The sequence below is a fragment of the Tamandua tetradactyla genome, chromosome 6 (assembly GCF_023851605.1).
Source record: "Tamandua tetradactyla isolate mTamTet1 chromosome 6, mTamTet1.pri, whole genome shotgun sequence".
NCBI lineage: Eukaryota > Metazoa > Chordata > Mammalia > Pilosa > Myrmecophagidae > Tamandua > Tamandua tetradactyla.
The window spans coordinates 16,615,608-16,628,022 of record NC_135332.1 but is presented as its reverse complement, the minus strand read 5'-3'; the positions used below and the strand labels follow the sequence as shown (position 1 = coordinate 16,628,022).

The window sequence follows — 12,415 nt, the reverse complement described above, 5'->3', positions numbered from 1 at the left end:
GAATATTATGCAGCAGTAAGATGAAATGTCCCAAAGCACCTGACAGGATGGATAAGCCTTGAGGACATACTGCTGAGTGAAATAAGCCCAACACAAAGGGATAGATACTGTATGATTTCACTTTTATGACCATGGTAAAGATAAAATCAGAGGCTTATAATACAGAATATAGGGGTCTTAGAGATAACGTAGACGCTAGAGATGGGTGAACAGTTAGCTAATGAGGTTGAACGTAAATCTAAGGGAATAGATAGAAGTGAAGGCAGCTCATTTGTGAGTCAATAAGTAATATTACCATACTGAAGGTGGACATGATTGAAAGGGGTTGTATAGACCTACGTGTCACACTGATTAACACTAGAAATGTAAATAATTTCTTTCAAAACAAAAAAAAGACTGATGACTAGATAGATAAATAGATGCATGATAAAACAAGTATTAGTACATTGTTAGTGGTACAACCTATCTGGTGTTTTGAGTAACCACTGTAAAATTCTTTCAACTTTCCTGTATGTTTGAAAACTTTTATTATACAACTTTGGAAAAAAGTGCAACGTGAGATCCTGTAATGAATTCTGGGCCAAAGGACATTAGTGGGGAAAACTGGTGAAATTAAAATAAGGTCTGTAAATTAGTTAATAATGCTAATCAATATTAATTTACTGGTGTCAATAATTACTCTATATTTATATAAGATGTTAAACATTAGTAGTAGCTGGCGTGAGCCTATATACTCTACTCTTTTTCACAACTTTTATGTAAGCCTAAAATTATTTCAGAAGAAAAAGAAAAAAAATAATGAGGTTGATCTCATTAGAAAGATGAATCATTAAGTGAAAAAAGTAAAATGTAAAACAGTATACATAGCTGAGTCCCATTTTTAAAAAAACAGTTTTATGGAAATATATTCACATACCATACAATCCATCCAAAGTATACAGTCATTGGCTTTTAGTAAATCACAAGAGTTGAGCTATGCATCACCACAATCAATTTTAAAACGTTTTCATTACTCCAAAAAGAAAAATCCATACCTTTAGCAGTCACCTCTCGAACCCTCTATCCTTCCCCAGCCCTACATAAATCTTTCTCTATAGATTTGTTTATACTTATACCTTACGTAAATGGAATCATTGAATACAATACTTTGTGTCTGGGTTTCTTTTACTTAGTATAATGCTTTTTTTTAATTGTTGAGCTTTTGTTTTTAATTATAAAAGTTGTCAGTTTACAGAAAAGTCATGTAAAAAATACCACATTCTCATATACCACCCCCTCATTGTTGTCACTTTGCGTTAGTGTGGTACATTTGTACAGATGAAAAAATATTAAAATATTACTGTTAACTGTACTCCACAGTTTATGTTAGGCATATGTTTTCTCATATACCACCCTATTATTAACAACTTGTAATAGTGTCATACGTTAGTTATAATTCATGAAAAACATTCTTATATTTGTATTGTTAATCATAGTCCGTCATTCACAACAGCTTTCACTTTGTTTTATGCTCCCATGTTTTATCTTCTAAATTTCCTTCTAGTGACATACATGACCCAAAATATCCCGTTTCAACCACATTCACAAACATAATTCAGTACTGTTAATTACATTCAACAATAACATGCTACCATCATCACTATCCATTTCCAAACATTTACAGCCAACCTAATAGAAATTCTGCACAAATTAAGCATCAGCTTCTCATTCTTTACCCCATTTTATCCCTTGATAAACTATATTATAGATTCTAACTCTAATTTGCTTCTTATATAATTAGTTCATATCAGTGAGATCATACAACGTTCTTTTTTTTCCTTTTTTTGCATGGGTCAGGCACCAGGAATCGAACCCAGGTCTCTGGCATGGCAGGCTAGAACTCTGCCAATGAGCCACTGTGGCCCACCCAACGTTTGTCCTTTGTATCTGACTTGTTTCAGTCGGCATAATGTCCTCAAGTTTCATCCATGTTGTCATATGCATCAGGACTTCATTCTTTCTTATAGATATCCGTTACAAAGATTTTTTAATCTGATAAAAGAAAACTTTATGCAAATGTATTTGTGTGTGATGAGGCATTTTTTTTCTCAGTGTGGGCTCTGATTTTGCATCCGAATCACTTGGGATGTTTATTATCAATGCAGAGTCCTGGTCCCCACCCCAGACTAGGTGAATCTGAACACTAGAGTCAGGGCTTTGGGATCTCCAGTTTGAGAAACAGTGACTTTAGAGGCTAACTGGCAAGTAGCGGACAGGGAATCAGATGAAGACTTTGTCACTGCCTCCCTGCGTGGTCGTAAACAGATGTATTTCCTCAGTGCTTTATCTTGACACCTTTAATTATTTCTAGTTGCCTGAAATGTTAACTATGTTTAATAATGCTGACCCATCTCTTAACATAGGTCTTTGTTTATTATAACTGAAGAAATCCAGAGCATTATGATTTACATGAAGTATTCAAAAAAAAAAAAATACCTACCTATGTACACACTAACCAGTAGAAGTAAGTGATGCCCATACTTTCTTTACCTTAGAGTTGACAAGGACAGTATCATAGTTTCTACTTATCTACTATGTTCTGTGCATGTGATCGAGCCTCAATCTAGCAGCAAGTGAAAGCAAATTATTTACTTTTTAAAAATATTTTTATGGAAGCTATATTTCTTAATGAATTTTTGTGCTTTTTATGGACTACTTGGAATTGCTCAGTAGTTTTCAGCTGGAATAAGGTTTTCTGCTATCTTATATGCACTGTACCATATTTTCTGTACCAAAAATGTAAGGCAGGTGTGGGTAGTTTAACAAAATATTTGATTTCAGAATGGTAAAAAAAAAAAAAAATCTAGGAGATAAATACATGTATATATATATATACTGACTTAGGCACATATATCATTTCCATTCAGTTATAGATATAGATATAAAAACACACACACATATATATATATATATATATATATGCTTCCATTCAGGTATTTAGATCACGGTCTAAACTGTGACAGTTCCACGTTTGGTCATCAGGTGGCACTTTGATATAAAAGGAAACTGATGGAAACAAGAATAAAAGGCCAAAGAGCTTGCTCTTTTATATACACAGTCTTGAAGGGCAGACCCTTGAGGCTCATTGAAAGAGTTCATCTAGCTGAGCTGGTATTTTATTCCCTTCCTGGTATTTAAGTCCATCCTGGACTTGAGGTATTTGGGATTTATTCTGAGAATTGGGCTTCTTTTAGTAGATGCAAACAGGTCAGGCCCGAGAGGGTGCTGAACACAATATGCAGTGTACCAGATGCAAGCTCTGTCATGGTTCTCTGCAGGTGGAAATAAGAGGTTTGCTTGGTTCATCATTGTATCCCATTCCTAGCATATATCCAGTACATAGTAGGTACTAAATGAGAGTGGTAAATGTTTGGGTAAATGTCTTCACTCTTGAAAATAATTTTAGAGGAGAAATCTCTGTGCTTTAGAAACATCTATCAGTAGTGTTTGAGCACTTGGGGCAGAAAGGGGACAGCAACTAACATATCCACTGCTTCTCTGGTTACTGGCTGTTGTTTTCCTGATGTCATCATACCCTAAACAAACATCTGTGTCTTTCGTAGGTGCTGTTAGATCTTACAGACAAAAGGATTTTGCCATGTGGTGCTCCAAGAAAGTTTTCCTCTGAAAAATATTAGATACTTCTGTTAACATTTAAAAAGAGCATGGCTTTAGGTGTGCTTTTGTAGGAACTGCTACCTCAGCACAAGGTTATAATCCAGTTCCCACTAGCTTTCAGAATCTGAACAGGGTTCAGTACTGTTTTCAGTGATCATATAACTTTCAGACTACCCGCACTCAGCTCAGGTTTCTAGAGCACTTCTAGGATCAAAACAACCTGTTAACTCACCCTGTCAAGGTAATTATAACAGAAAGAGCATGACTTCCAAATTCAGATGTGCATGGATTCAAAGCTTGATTTGCCTACTTATGAGCCCTGGGACCTTGGAGAATTACATTTATGTTTTGAGTCTCAGTTTATGTACCTTCAAAATGAAGATATTAATATTGCTATTCTTCAGTTATTCAGTCACAACATATTTTTGAGTGCCTCCTATGTGCCAGATTGTCTGTCCTCAAGGATCTTATAATCTAGTGGCAGTGGCAGACACATCTGTTAGTGCTAAGAATATTAAATGAGAATATATCTAGAGAACCTGGCGTGATGCCCTACATTCTCTTTTTTCACAGATGTGCATTGGCAAGCTATAATTGCAACAGTTAACCCAAAGTTATTTAAACAGGCTTTAAAGAAAGCCAAGAAAGCCCTTACGAGGGCTTTCATTGAAGCATTTGCTGGTGAGATTAATAGACTGAGGAGACTTGAGCCTTACTTCTCAGTCATAAAGGTTCTGACTCAGAAGATTTGGTTGATAAATCCCTAAGCAGACTGGATTTCATTCTTTGTCCATTAGTCTTTACCTAAAACCTGTCTTCATGATACAAAATGAAATAGAATTCCAGACCCTGCATTTAGGTATCCTTTGTAAGATTGACAGTATTCACACTAGAACGATGCCTGGGAAACAGGAAGGTATTCTGTAAGCCCATGCTGAGTTTGATGAAAGAAGTCAGGGTATACCTTGCAGAAGGTCTGTCAACCTTCCTTGGTCTGTAGACCTGGGGGCATATCATGCAAAGGTAGAAAAGGCTGCTTTTTCCCATTTATTGGTGTAGTCGTGCCAAGGCATTCACATTGAAGAGAAAAAACTTCGTCTGGTCTTCCTTGTACCACTTATTCTTAACTCAGTATACTTAGGGCAGAGAAAATGACAGAAAGGAAGTAGAAACTCTGTGGCTGTGAACTGAGAAAACGATTCTGTGGCACATGGCGTGGGCACAGGGAGTACTTCCTAAAAGCACTTGGTCATGAACCTGACCTGAGTTTCATCTTCTTCAGTCCAAAGACGTTACTTTGCTTTTGGTTTCACATTCACCTGTTAGCATATGAATGAGATCTTTGGTTTTAAGTTGAAATAAGACGCATCTTTTGCCTTAATTATAACTTAGTAATGGTGCTTGTTCTGTAATATCAGTGTATCAGGAAGATATTATAGGCAAGCAAGATAGGTCATCAATGTCTTGATAAGTACTGTAATGAAAAAAGAATGAGCAAAGATGGGGATTTGTGTTTTCAGTTCTTGTAATAACCAGCACTTTAATCCTTGGAAACATCTTCTCCAGACTTAGAAGCTGTGTTCGGGAGCATCTTAGGGAAAGATAGAGTAGAATGTGTTCAAACCTCAACTCTGTTCCCTATTACTTCTAGGACTTGGGGCAAATTATTGAACCTCTTACTACTGTGATTTCCTCATTCGCAAAATGAGAATAACCATTCCTACCTCCAGGATTATTCTAAGGAATAAATAAGATAAAGTATGTAAAGGGTCTGACATCATACCTGGCATATCGCAAGCACTCAATAAATGGTAATTTTATAAAAAGATCAGTGAGAAACAAACAACTTAGTAATGATGAGCTAAACTGATGCAGAAAGGAAGAGGAGATGGCTTTGAGGACAGAGAAATACTTTTTAAAATTTGCCTCTACTCTTACTGTTTCCTCTATCTTCCCTGTCATCTCTGAGTTTACAAATTCCCTTTATTCTTCAAGATACCAAGGCAGATGTCACTTCTTCCATGAAGCCTTCCAATTACCTCAGGCAGAGTGATCACTTCCTTTATTTTTTCCTCTTTTGTTTCATTTTTCCATTTCCCATATTATTTGTTTAACTATCTCATCTGCCTCACAGTGCAGGTTCCTGAAAGAACAGGACCTTAGTTTTTCTGCTTTTAAGTCTTTCCTTATACCTAGCACTGAGCATCGCATATATACTCTGATTGGATGAATGAAATACCACTAACAAGGAAATTTTGGTAGGTGGGAGCCCAAAACAAGATTAGACTTTCCTGAACAGACTTTTTTTTCTTTATTAAACATACCAACATACAAACACAAATATTTTTACCATATGATCATTCCGTTCTACATATATAATCGGTAACTCACGATATCATCACATAGTTGTATATTGATCGCTAGCATTTCAATCTACTAAATTTATTTTACCTTTTTTTTCTGTATTATTTATTTATTTTTAATCCATATGTTTTATTCATCTGTCCGTAAGGTAGATAAAAGAAGCATCAGACACAGGTTTTCACAATCACACAGTCACATTGTGAAAGCTATATCCTTATACAATCATCTTCAAGAAATATGGCTACTGGAACACAGCTCTACATTTTCAGGCACTTCCCTCCAGCCTCTCCATTACCCCTTAACTGAAAAGGTGATATCTATTTAATGTGTAAGAAAAACCTCCAGTATAACCTCTCGACTGTTTGGAATCTCTCATTGACACTTAATTTTGCCTCATTTCTCTCTTCCCCCTTTCGGTCAAGAAGGTTTTCTCAATCCCTTGATGCTGAGTCCCAGCTCATTCTAGGATTTCTGTCTCATGTTGTCAGGAAGGTCCATACCCCTGGGAGTTATGTCCCATGTAGAGATGGGGAGGGCAGTGAGTGTGCTTGTCCTGTTGGTTGAGAGAGAGAGGTCACATCTGAGCAACAAAAGAAGTTCTCTTGGGGGTGACTCTTAGGCCTATTTTTTTTTATTAATTTTTAAATTTTAAAAAAATATAACAACAAACAAACATTCTTAACATATGATCATTCCATTCTACATATATAATCCATAATTCACAATATCATCACATAGTTGCCTATTGATCATCATGACCATTTCTTGGAACATTTGCATCAATTCAGAAAAAGAAAACAGAAAAAAATTCATTCATACCATACCCCTTATACCCCCTTTCACTGATCACTAGCATTTCAATCTAAATTTATTTTAACATTTGTTCCCCCTATTATTCATCTTTAGTTCATATGTTTTACTAGTCTGTTGATAAGGTAGATAAAAGGAGCATCAGACACAAGGTTTTCACAATCACACAGTCATATTGTGAAAGTTATATCATTATACAATCATCTTCAAGAAACATGGCTACTGGAACACAGCTCCACATTTTCAGGAAGTTCCCTCCAGCCTCTCCATTGTATCTTGACTAACAAAGGTGATATCTATTTAATGCGTAAAAATAACATCCAGGATAGCTCTCGACTCTGTTTGGAATCTCTCAGCCACTGACACTTAATTTGTCTCATTTCACTCTTCCCCCTTTTGATCAAGAAGGTTTTCTCAATCCCTTGATGTTGCATCTCAGCTCATTCTAGGGTTTTTCTCAATCCCTTGATGCTGAGTCTCAGCTCATTCCAGGATTTCTGTCCCACGTTGCCAGGAAGTTCCACACCCCTGGGAGTCATGTTCCATGTAGACAGGGGGAGGGTGGTGAGTTTTCTTGTTGTGTTGGCTGGAGAGAGAGAGAGGTCACATCTGAGCAACAAAAGAGGTTCTCTTGGGGGTGACTCTTAGGCCTGATTTTAAGTAGGCTTGACCTGTCCTTTGTGGGGTTAAGTTTCATATAAACAAACCCCAAGATAGGGGGCTCACCCTATAGCTTTGATTGTCCTGAATTCTTGTGAATCAAGAATTCAACTTGGGGAAGTTGAATTTTCCCCCGTTCTCAGCATTCCCCAAAGGGGACTTTGCAAACACTTTTTTATTCACTGTTCAAATCACTCTTGGATTTATCAGGGCATCACTCTGGACAAACCAACAAAACGTCATGTCCTACTCAAGGTTCCAGGTACTTATGATGTTCAATTAAGCTGTCTACATAAGTTATATTAAGAAATGCACTAGTCAAAATATAAATTTGTACCAAATAAACATTTTTTGCTTTAGACTCACACATAAGGTAAAATTTTAAAATGTTAATTACCGTCTATTTTCAGCACCCTGTAGTAATGGCATTCCTTTGTTCTTTCTCATGCAAAAACATTTTTAAAATTTGTACATTTAGTCACTATCATTATACACTCTAGGCATTCCTAGATTATATCATCTCAGTCTTTGTCATCTTATCTTTCTTTCTGATTTCATTTGTGCCCCCAGCCCTCCTCCCTCTATCATTCTCACATGCAGCTTCATTCAGTGTTTTTACATAATTGTATTACAGTTAGGTAGTATTGTGCTGTCCATTTCTGAGTTTTTACATTCAGTCCTTTTGCACAATCTGTATCCCTTCAGCTCCAATTACCCAATATCTTACCCTATTTCTACCTCCTGATGGTCTCTGTTACCAATGAAATTCTCCAAGTTTATTCACTAATGTCAGTTCATATCAGTGAGACCATACAGTATTTGTCTTTTTGTTTCTGGCTAATTTCACTCAGCATAATGTCCTTAAGATCCACCCATGTTGTTACATACTTCATAACTTTATTCTGTCTTACGGCTGCATAATAGTCCATCGTATGTATATACCACACTTTGTTTAGCCACTCGTCTGTTGATGGACATTTTGTATGTTTCCATCTCTTCGCAATTGTAAATAATGCTGCTATAAACATAGGTGTGCAAATTTCCGTTTGCGTCCTTGCCCTCATGTCCTCTGAGTAGATACCTAGCAATGGTATTACCGGGTCATATGACAATTCTATATTTAGCTTTTTGAAGAACTGCTAAACTGCCTTCCACAGCAGTTGTACCATTTGACATTCCCACCAACAGTGGATAAGTGTGCCTCTTTCTCCACATGTCTCCAGCATTTGTCATTTTCTGTTTTGTTGATAATGGCCATTCTGGTGGGTGTGAGATGATATCTCATTGTGGTTTTGATGTGCATTTCTCTAATGGCCAAGGAAGTTGAGCATCATTTCATGTGCCTTTTGGCCATTTGTATTTCCTCTTCTGAGAAGTGTCTGTTCAAGTCTTTTTCCCATTTTGTAATTGGGTTGGCTGTCTTTTTGTTGTTGAATTGAACAATCTCTTTATAAATTCTGGACACTAGACCTTTATCTGATATATCATTTTCAAATATTGTTTCCCATTGTATAGGCTGTCTTTTTACTTTCTTAACGAAGTTCTTTGATGTGCAAAAGTGTTTAATTTTGAGGAGTTCCCATTTCTTTCTTTCTTTCTTCAGTGCTCTTGCTTTGGCTGTAAGGTCTAGGAAACCACCTCCTAGTATAAGATTTATGAGATATATCCCTACATTTTTTTCTAACAGTTTTATGGTCTTAGATCTAATGTTTAGGTCTTTGATCCATTTTGAGTTAATTTTTGTATAGGGTGTGAGATATGGGTCTTCTTTCATTCTTTTGCATATGGATATCCAATTCTCTAGGCACCATTTATTGAAGAAACTGCTCTGTCCCAGGTGAGTTGGCTTGACTGTCTTATCAAAGATATATTGTCCATAGATGAGAGGTTCTATCTCTGAACACTCTATTCTATTCCATTGGTCAGTATATCTATCTTTATGCCAGTACCATGCTATGTTGACCACTGTAGCTTCATAATATACCTTAAAGTCAGGTAGCATGAGATCTCTGACTTCATTTTTTTTCTCAGGATACTTTTAGCTATTCAGGGCACCCTGCCCTTCCAGATAAATTTAGTTATTGGTTTTTCTATTTCTGAAAAGTAGGTTGTTGGGATTTTAATTGGTATTGCATTGAATCTGTAAATCAGTTTAGGTAGAATTGACATCTTAACTATATTTAGTCTTCCAATCCATGAACACGGTATGCCCTTCCATCTATTTAGGTCTTCTGTGATTTATTTTAGCAATTTCTTGTAGTTTTATTTGTATGGTTCTTTTGTCTCTTTAGTTAAATTTATTCCTAAATATTTTATTCTTTTGGTTGCAATTGTAAATGGAATTCTTTTCTTGATTTCCCCCTCAGATTGTTCATTACTAGTGTATAGAAACACTACAGATTTTTAAGTGTTGATCTTGTAACCTGCCACTTTGCTGTACTCATTTATTAGCTCTAGTAGTTTTGCTGTGAATTTTTTCGGGGTTTTCAACATATAGTATCATATCATCTGCAAACAGTGAGAATTTTACTTCTTCCTTTCCAATTTTGATGCCTTGTATTTCTTTTTCTTGTCTAATTGCCCTGTCTAGAACTTCCAACACAATGTTGAATAACAGTGGTGATAGTGGACATCCTTGCCTTGTTCCTGATCTTAGGGGGAAACTTTTCAAGTTTTCCCCATTGAGGATGAAGTTAGCTGTGCGTTTTTCATATATTTCCTTTATCATTTTGAGGAAGTTCCCTTCTATTCCTATCCCTTGAAGTGTTTCAACAGGAAAGGATGTTGAATTTTGTCAAATGACTGTTCTGCATCAATTGAGATGATCATGTGATTTTTCTGCTTTGATTTGTTGATATGGTGTATTACATTAATTGATTTTCTTATGTTGAACCATCCTTGCATACCTGGGGTGAATCTACTTGGTCATGATATATGATTCTTTTAATATGTTGCTGGATTCAATTTGCTAGAATTTTGTGGAGGATTTTTGCATCTGTATGAATTAGAGAGATTGGTCTGTAGTTTTCTTTTTTTGTAATATCTTTGTCTGGCTTTGGTATGAGGGTGATGTTGGCTTCATAGAATGAATTAGGTAGCTTTCCCTCCACTTCAATTTTTTTGAAGAGTTTGAGCAGGATTGGTACTAATTCTTTCTGGAATGTTTGGTAGAATTCACCTGTGAAGCCATCTGGTCCTGGACTTTTCTTTTTGGGGAGCTTCTTAATGACTGATTCAATTTCTTTACTTGTGATTGGTTTGTTGAGATTGTCTATTTCTTCTCAAGTCAAAGTTGGTTGTTCATGCCTTTCTAGAAAGTTGTCCATTCCATCTACATTGTCATGTTTATTAGCATAAAGTAGTTCATAGTATCCTGTCATTACTTCCTTTATTTCTGTGGGGTCAGTGGTTATGTCTCCTCTTCCATTTCTGATCTTATTTATTTGCATCCTCTCTCTTCTTCTTTTTGTCAGTCTTGCTAAGGGTCCATCAGTCTTATTGATTTTCTCATAGAACCAGCTTCTGGATTTGTTGATTTTCTCAATTGTTTTCATATTCGCAATTTCATTTATTTCTGCTCTTATCTTCATTATTTCTTTCCTTTTGCTTGCTTTGTGGTTAGCTTGCTGTTCTTTCTCTACTTCTTCCAAGTGGACAGTTAATGCCTCGATTTTTGCCCTTTCTCATTTTTTGATATAGGCATTTGGGGCAATAAATTTCCCTCTTAGCTGCATCCCATAAGTTTTGATATGATGTGTTTTCATTTTCATTTGCCTTGAGATATTTACTGATTTCTCTTGTAATTTCTTTCTTGACTCACTAGCTGTTTAGGAGTGTGTTGTTGAGCCTCCCATATATTTGTGAATATTCTGGCACTCTGCCTATTATTGATTTCCAACTTCACCCCTTTATGATCTGAGAAAGTGTTTTGTATGATTTTAATCTTTTTGAATTTATTGAGACTTGCTTTGTGACCCAACATATGGTCTATCTTTGAGAATGATCCATGAGCACTTGAGAAAAAGGTATATCCTGCTCTTGTGGGGTGTAACATTCTATAAATGTCTGTTAAGTCTAGCTCATTTATTGTATTATTCAAATTCTCTGTTTCTTTATTGAACCTCTGTCTAGATGTTCTGTCCATTGATGAGAGTAGGGAATTGATGTCTCCAGCTATTATGGTAGATATGTCTGTTTCTCTTTTCGGTGTTTTCCTCAAGTATTTTGGAGCATTCTTGCTCAGTGCATAAATATTTATGATCGTTATGTCTTCTTGTTGAATTGTTCCTTTTATTAATACATAGTGTCCTTCTTTGTCTCTTTTAACTGTTTTACATTTGAAGTCTAATAGATTCAAGTACATCTATTTGGATCTATTCTGTTTGGGGGTACACTGTAGCTACCCCTGCTCTTTTCTGATTGTTATTTGCACTAAATATCTTTTTCCAACCTTCACTTTGAACCTATGTTTATCCTTGGGTCTAAGATGCATTTCCTGTAGACAGCATATAGATAGGTCCTGGTTTTTAATCCGTTCTGCCAGTCTGTGTCTTTTGATTGGGGAGTTTAATCCATTAGCATTTAGTCTTATTACTGTATGGACAGTACTTTCTTCTACCATTTTGTCTTTTGGATTTTATTTGTCATATCTAATTTTTCTTCTTTTTACCTTTACTGATAGTCATTTCTACATTCTTCTTAACACCTCTCTCACCTGTCTTTTCATATCTGTCTCTAGTGCTCCCTTTAGTATTTCTTGCAGAGCCAGTCTCTTGGTCACAAATTTTCTCGGTGATTTTTTTGTCTGAAAGTGTTTTAATTTCTCCCTCGTTTTTGAAGGACAATTTTGCTGGATATAGAATTCTTGGTTGGCAGTTTTTCTCTTTTAGTAATTTAAATATATCATCTCACTGTCTTCTCACCT

The 12,415-nt window shown here is 35.9% G+C and overlaps 1 protein-coding gene and 1 pseudogene across 4 annotated transcripts in view; one reads left to right on the top strand and one right to left on the bottom strand.

The window, feature by feature from the left end:
* Positions 1-5,447, bottom strand: part of LOC143685596 (NHP2-like protein 1) — a 57,847-nt pseudogene extending 52,400 nt beyond the window's left edge.
* The window catches only part of RNF157 (ring finger protein 157), a 148,762-nt gene that overhangs the window by 91,830 nt on the left and 44,517 nt on the right, over positions 1-12,415 (top strand). The window lies entirely within an intron of this gene.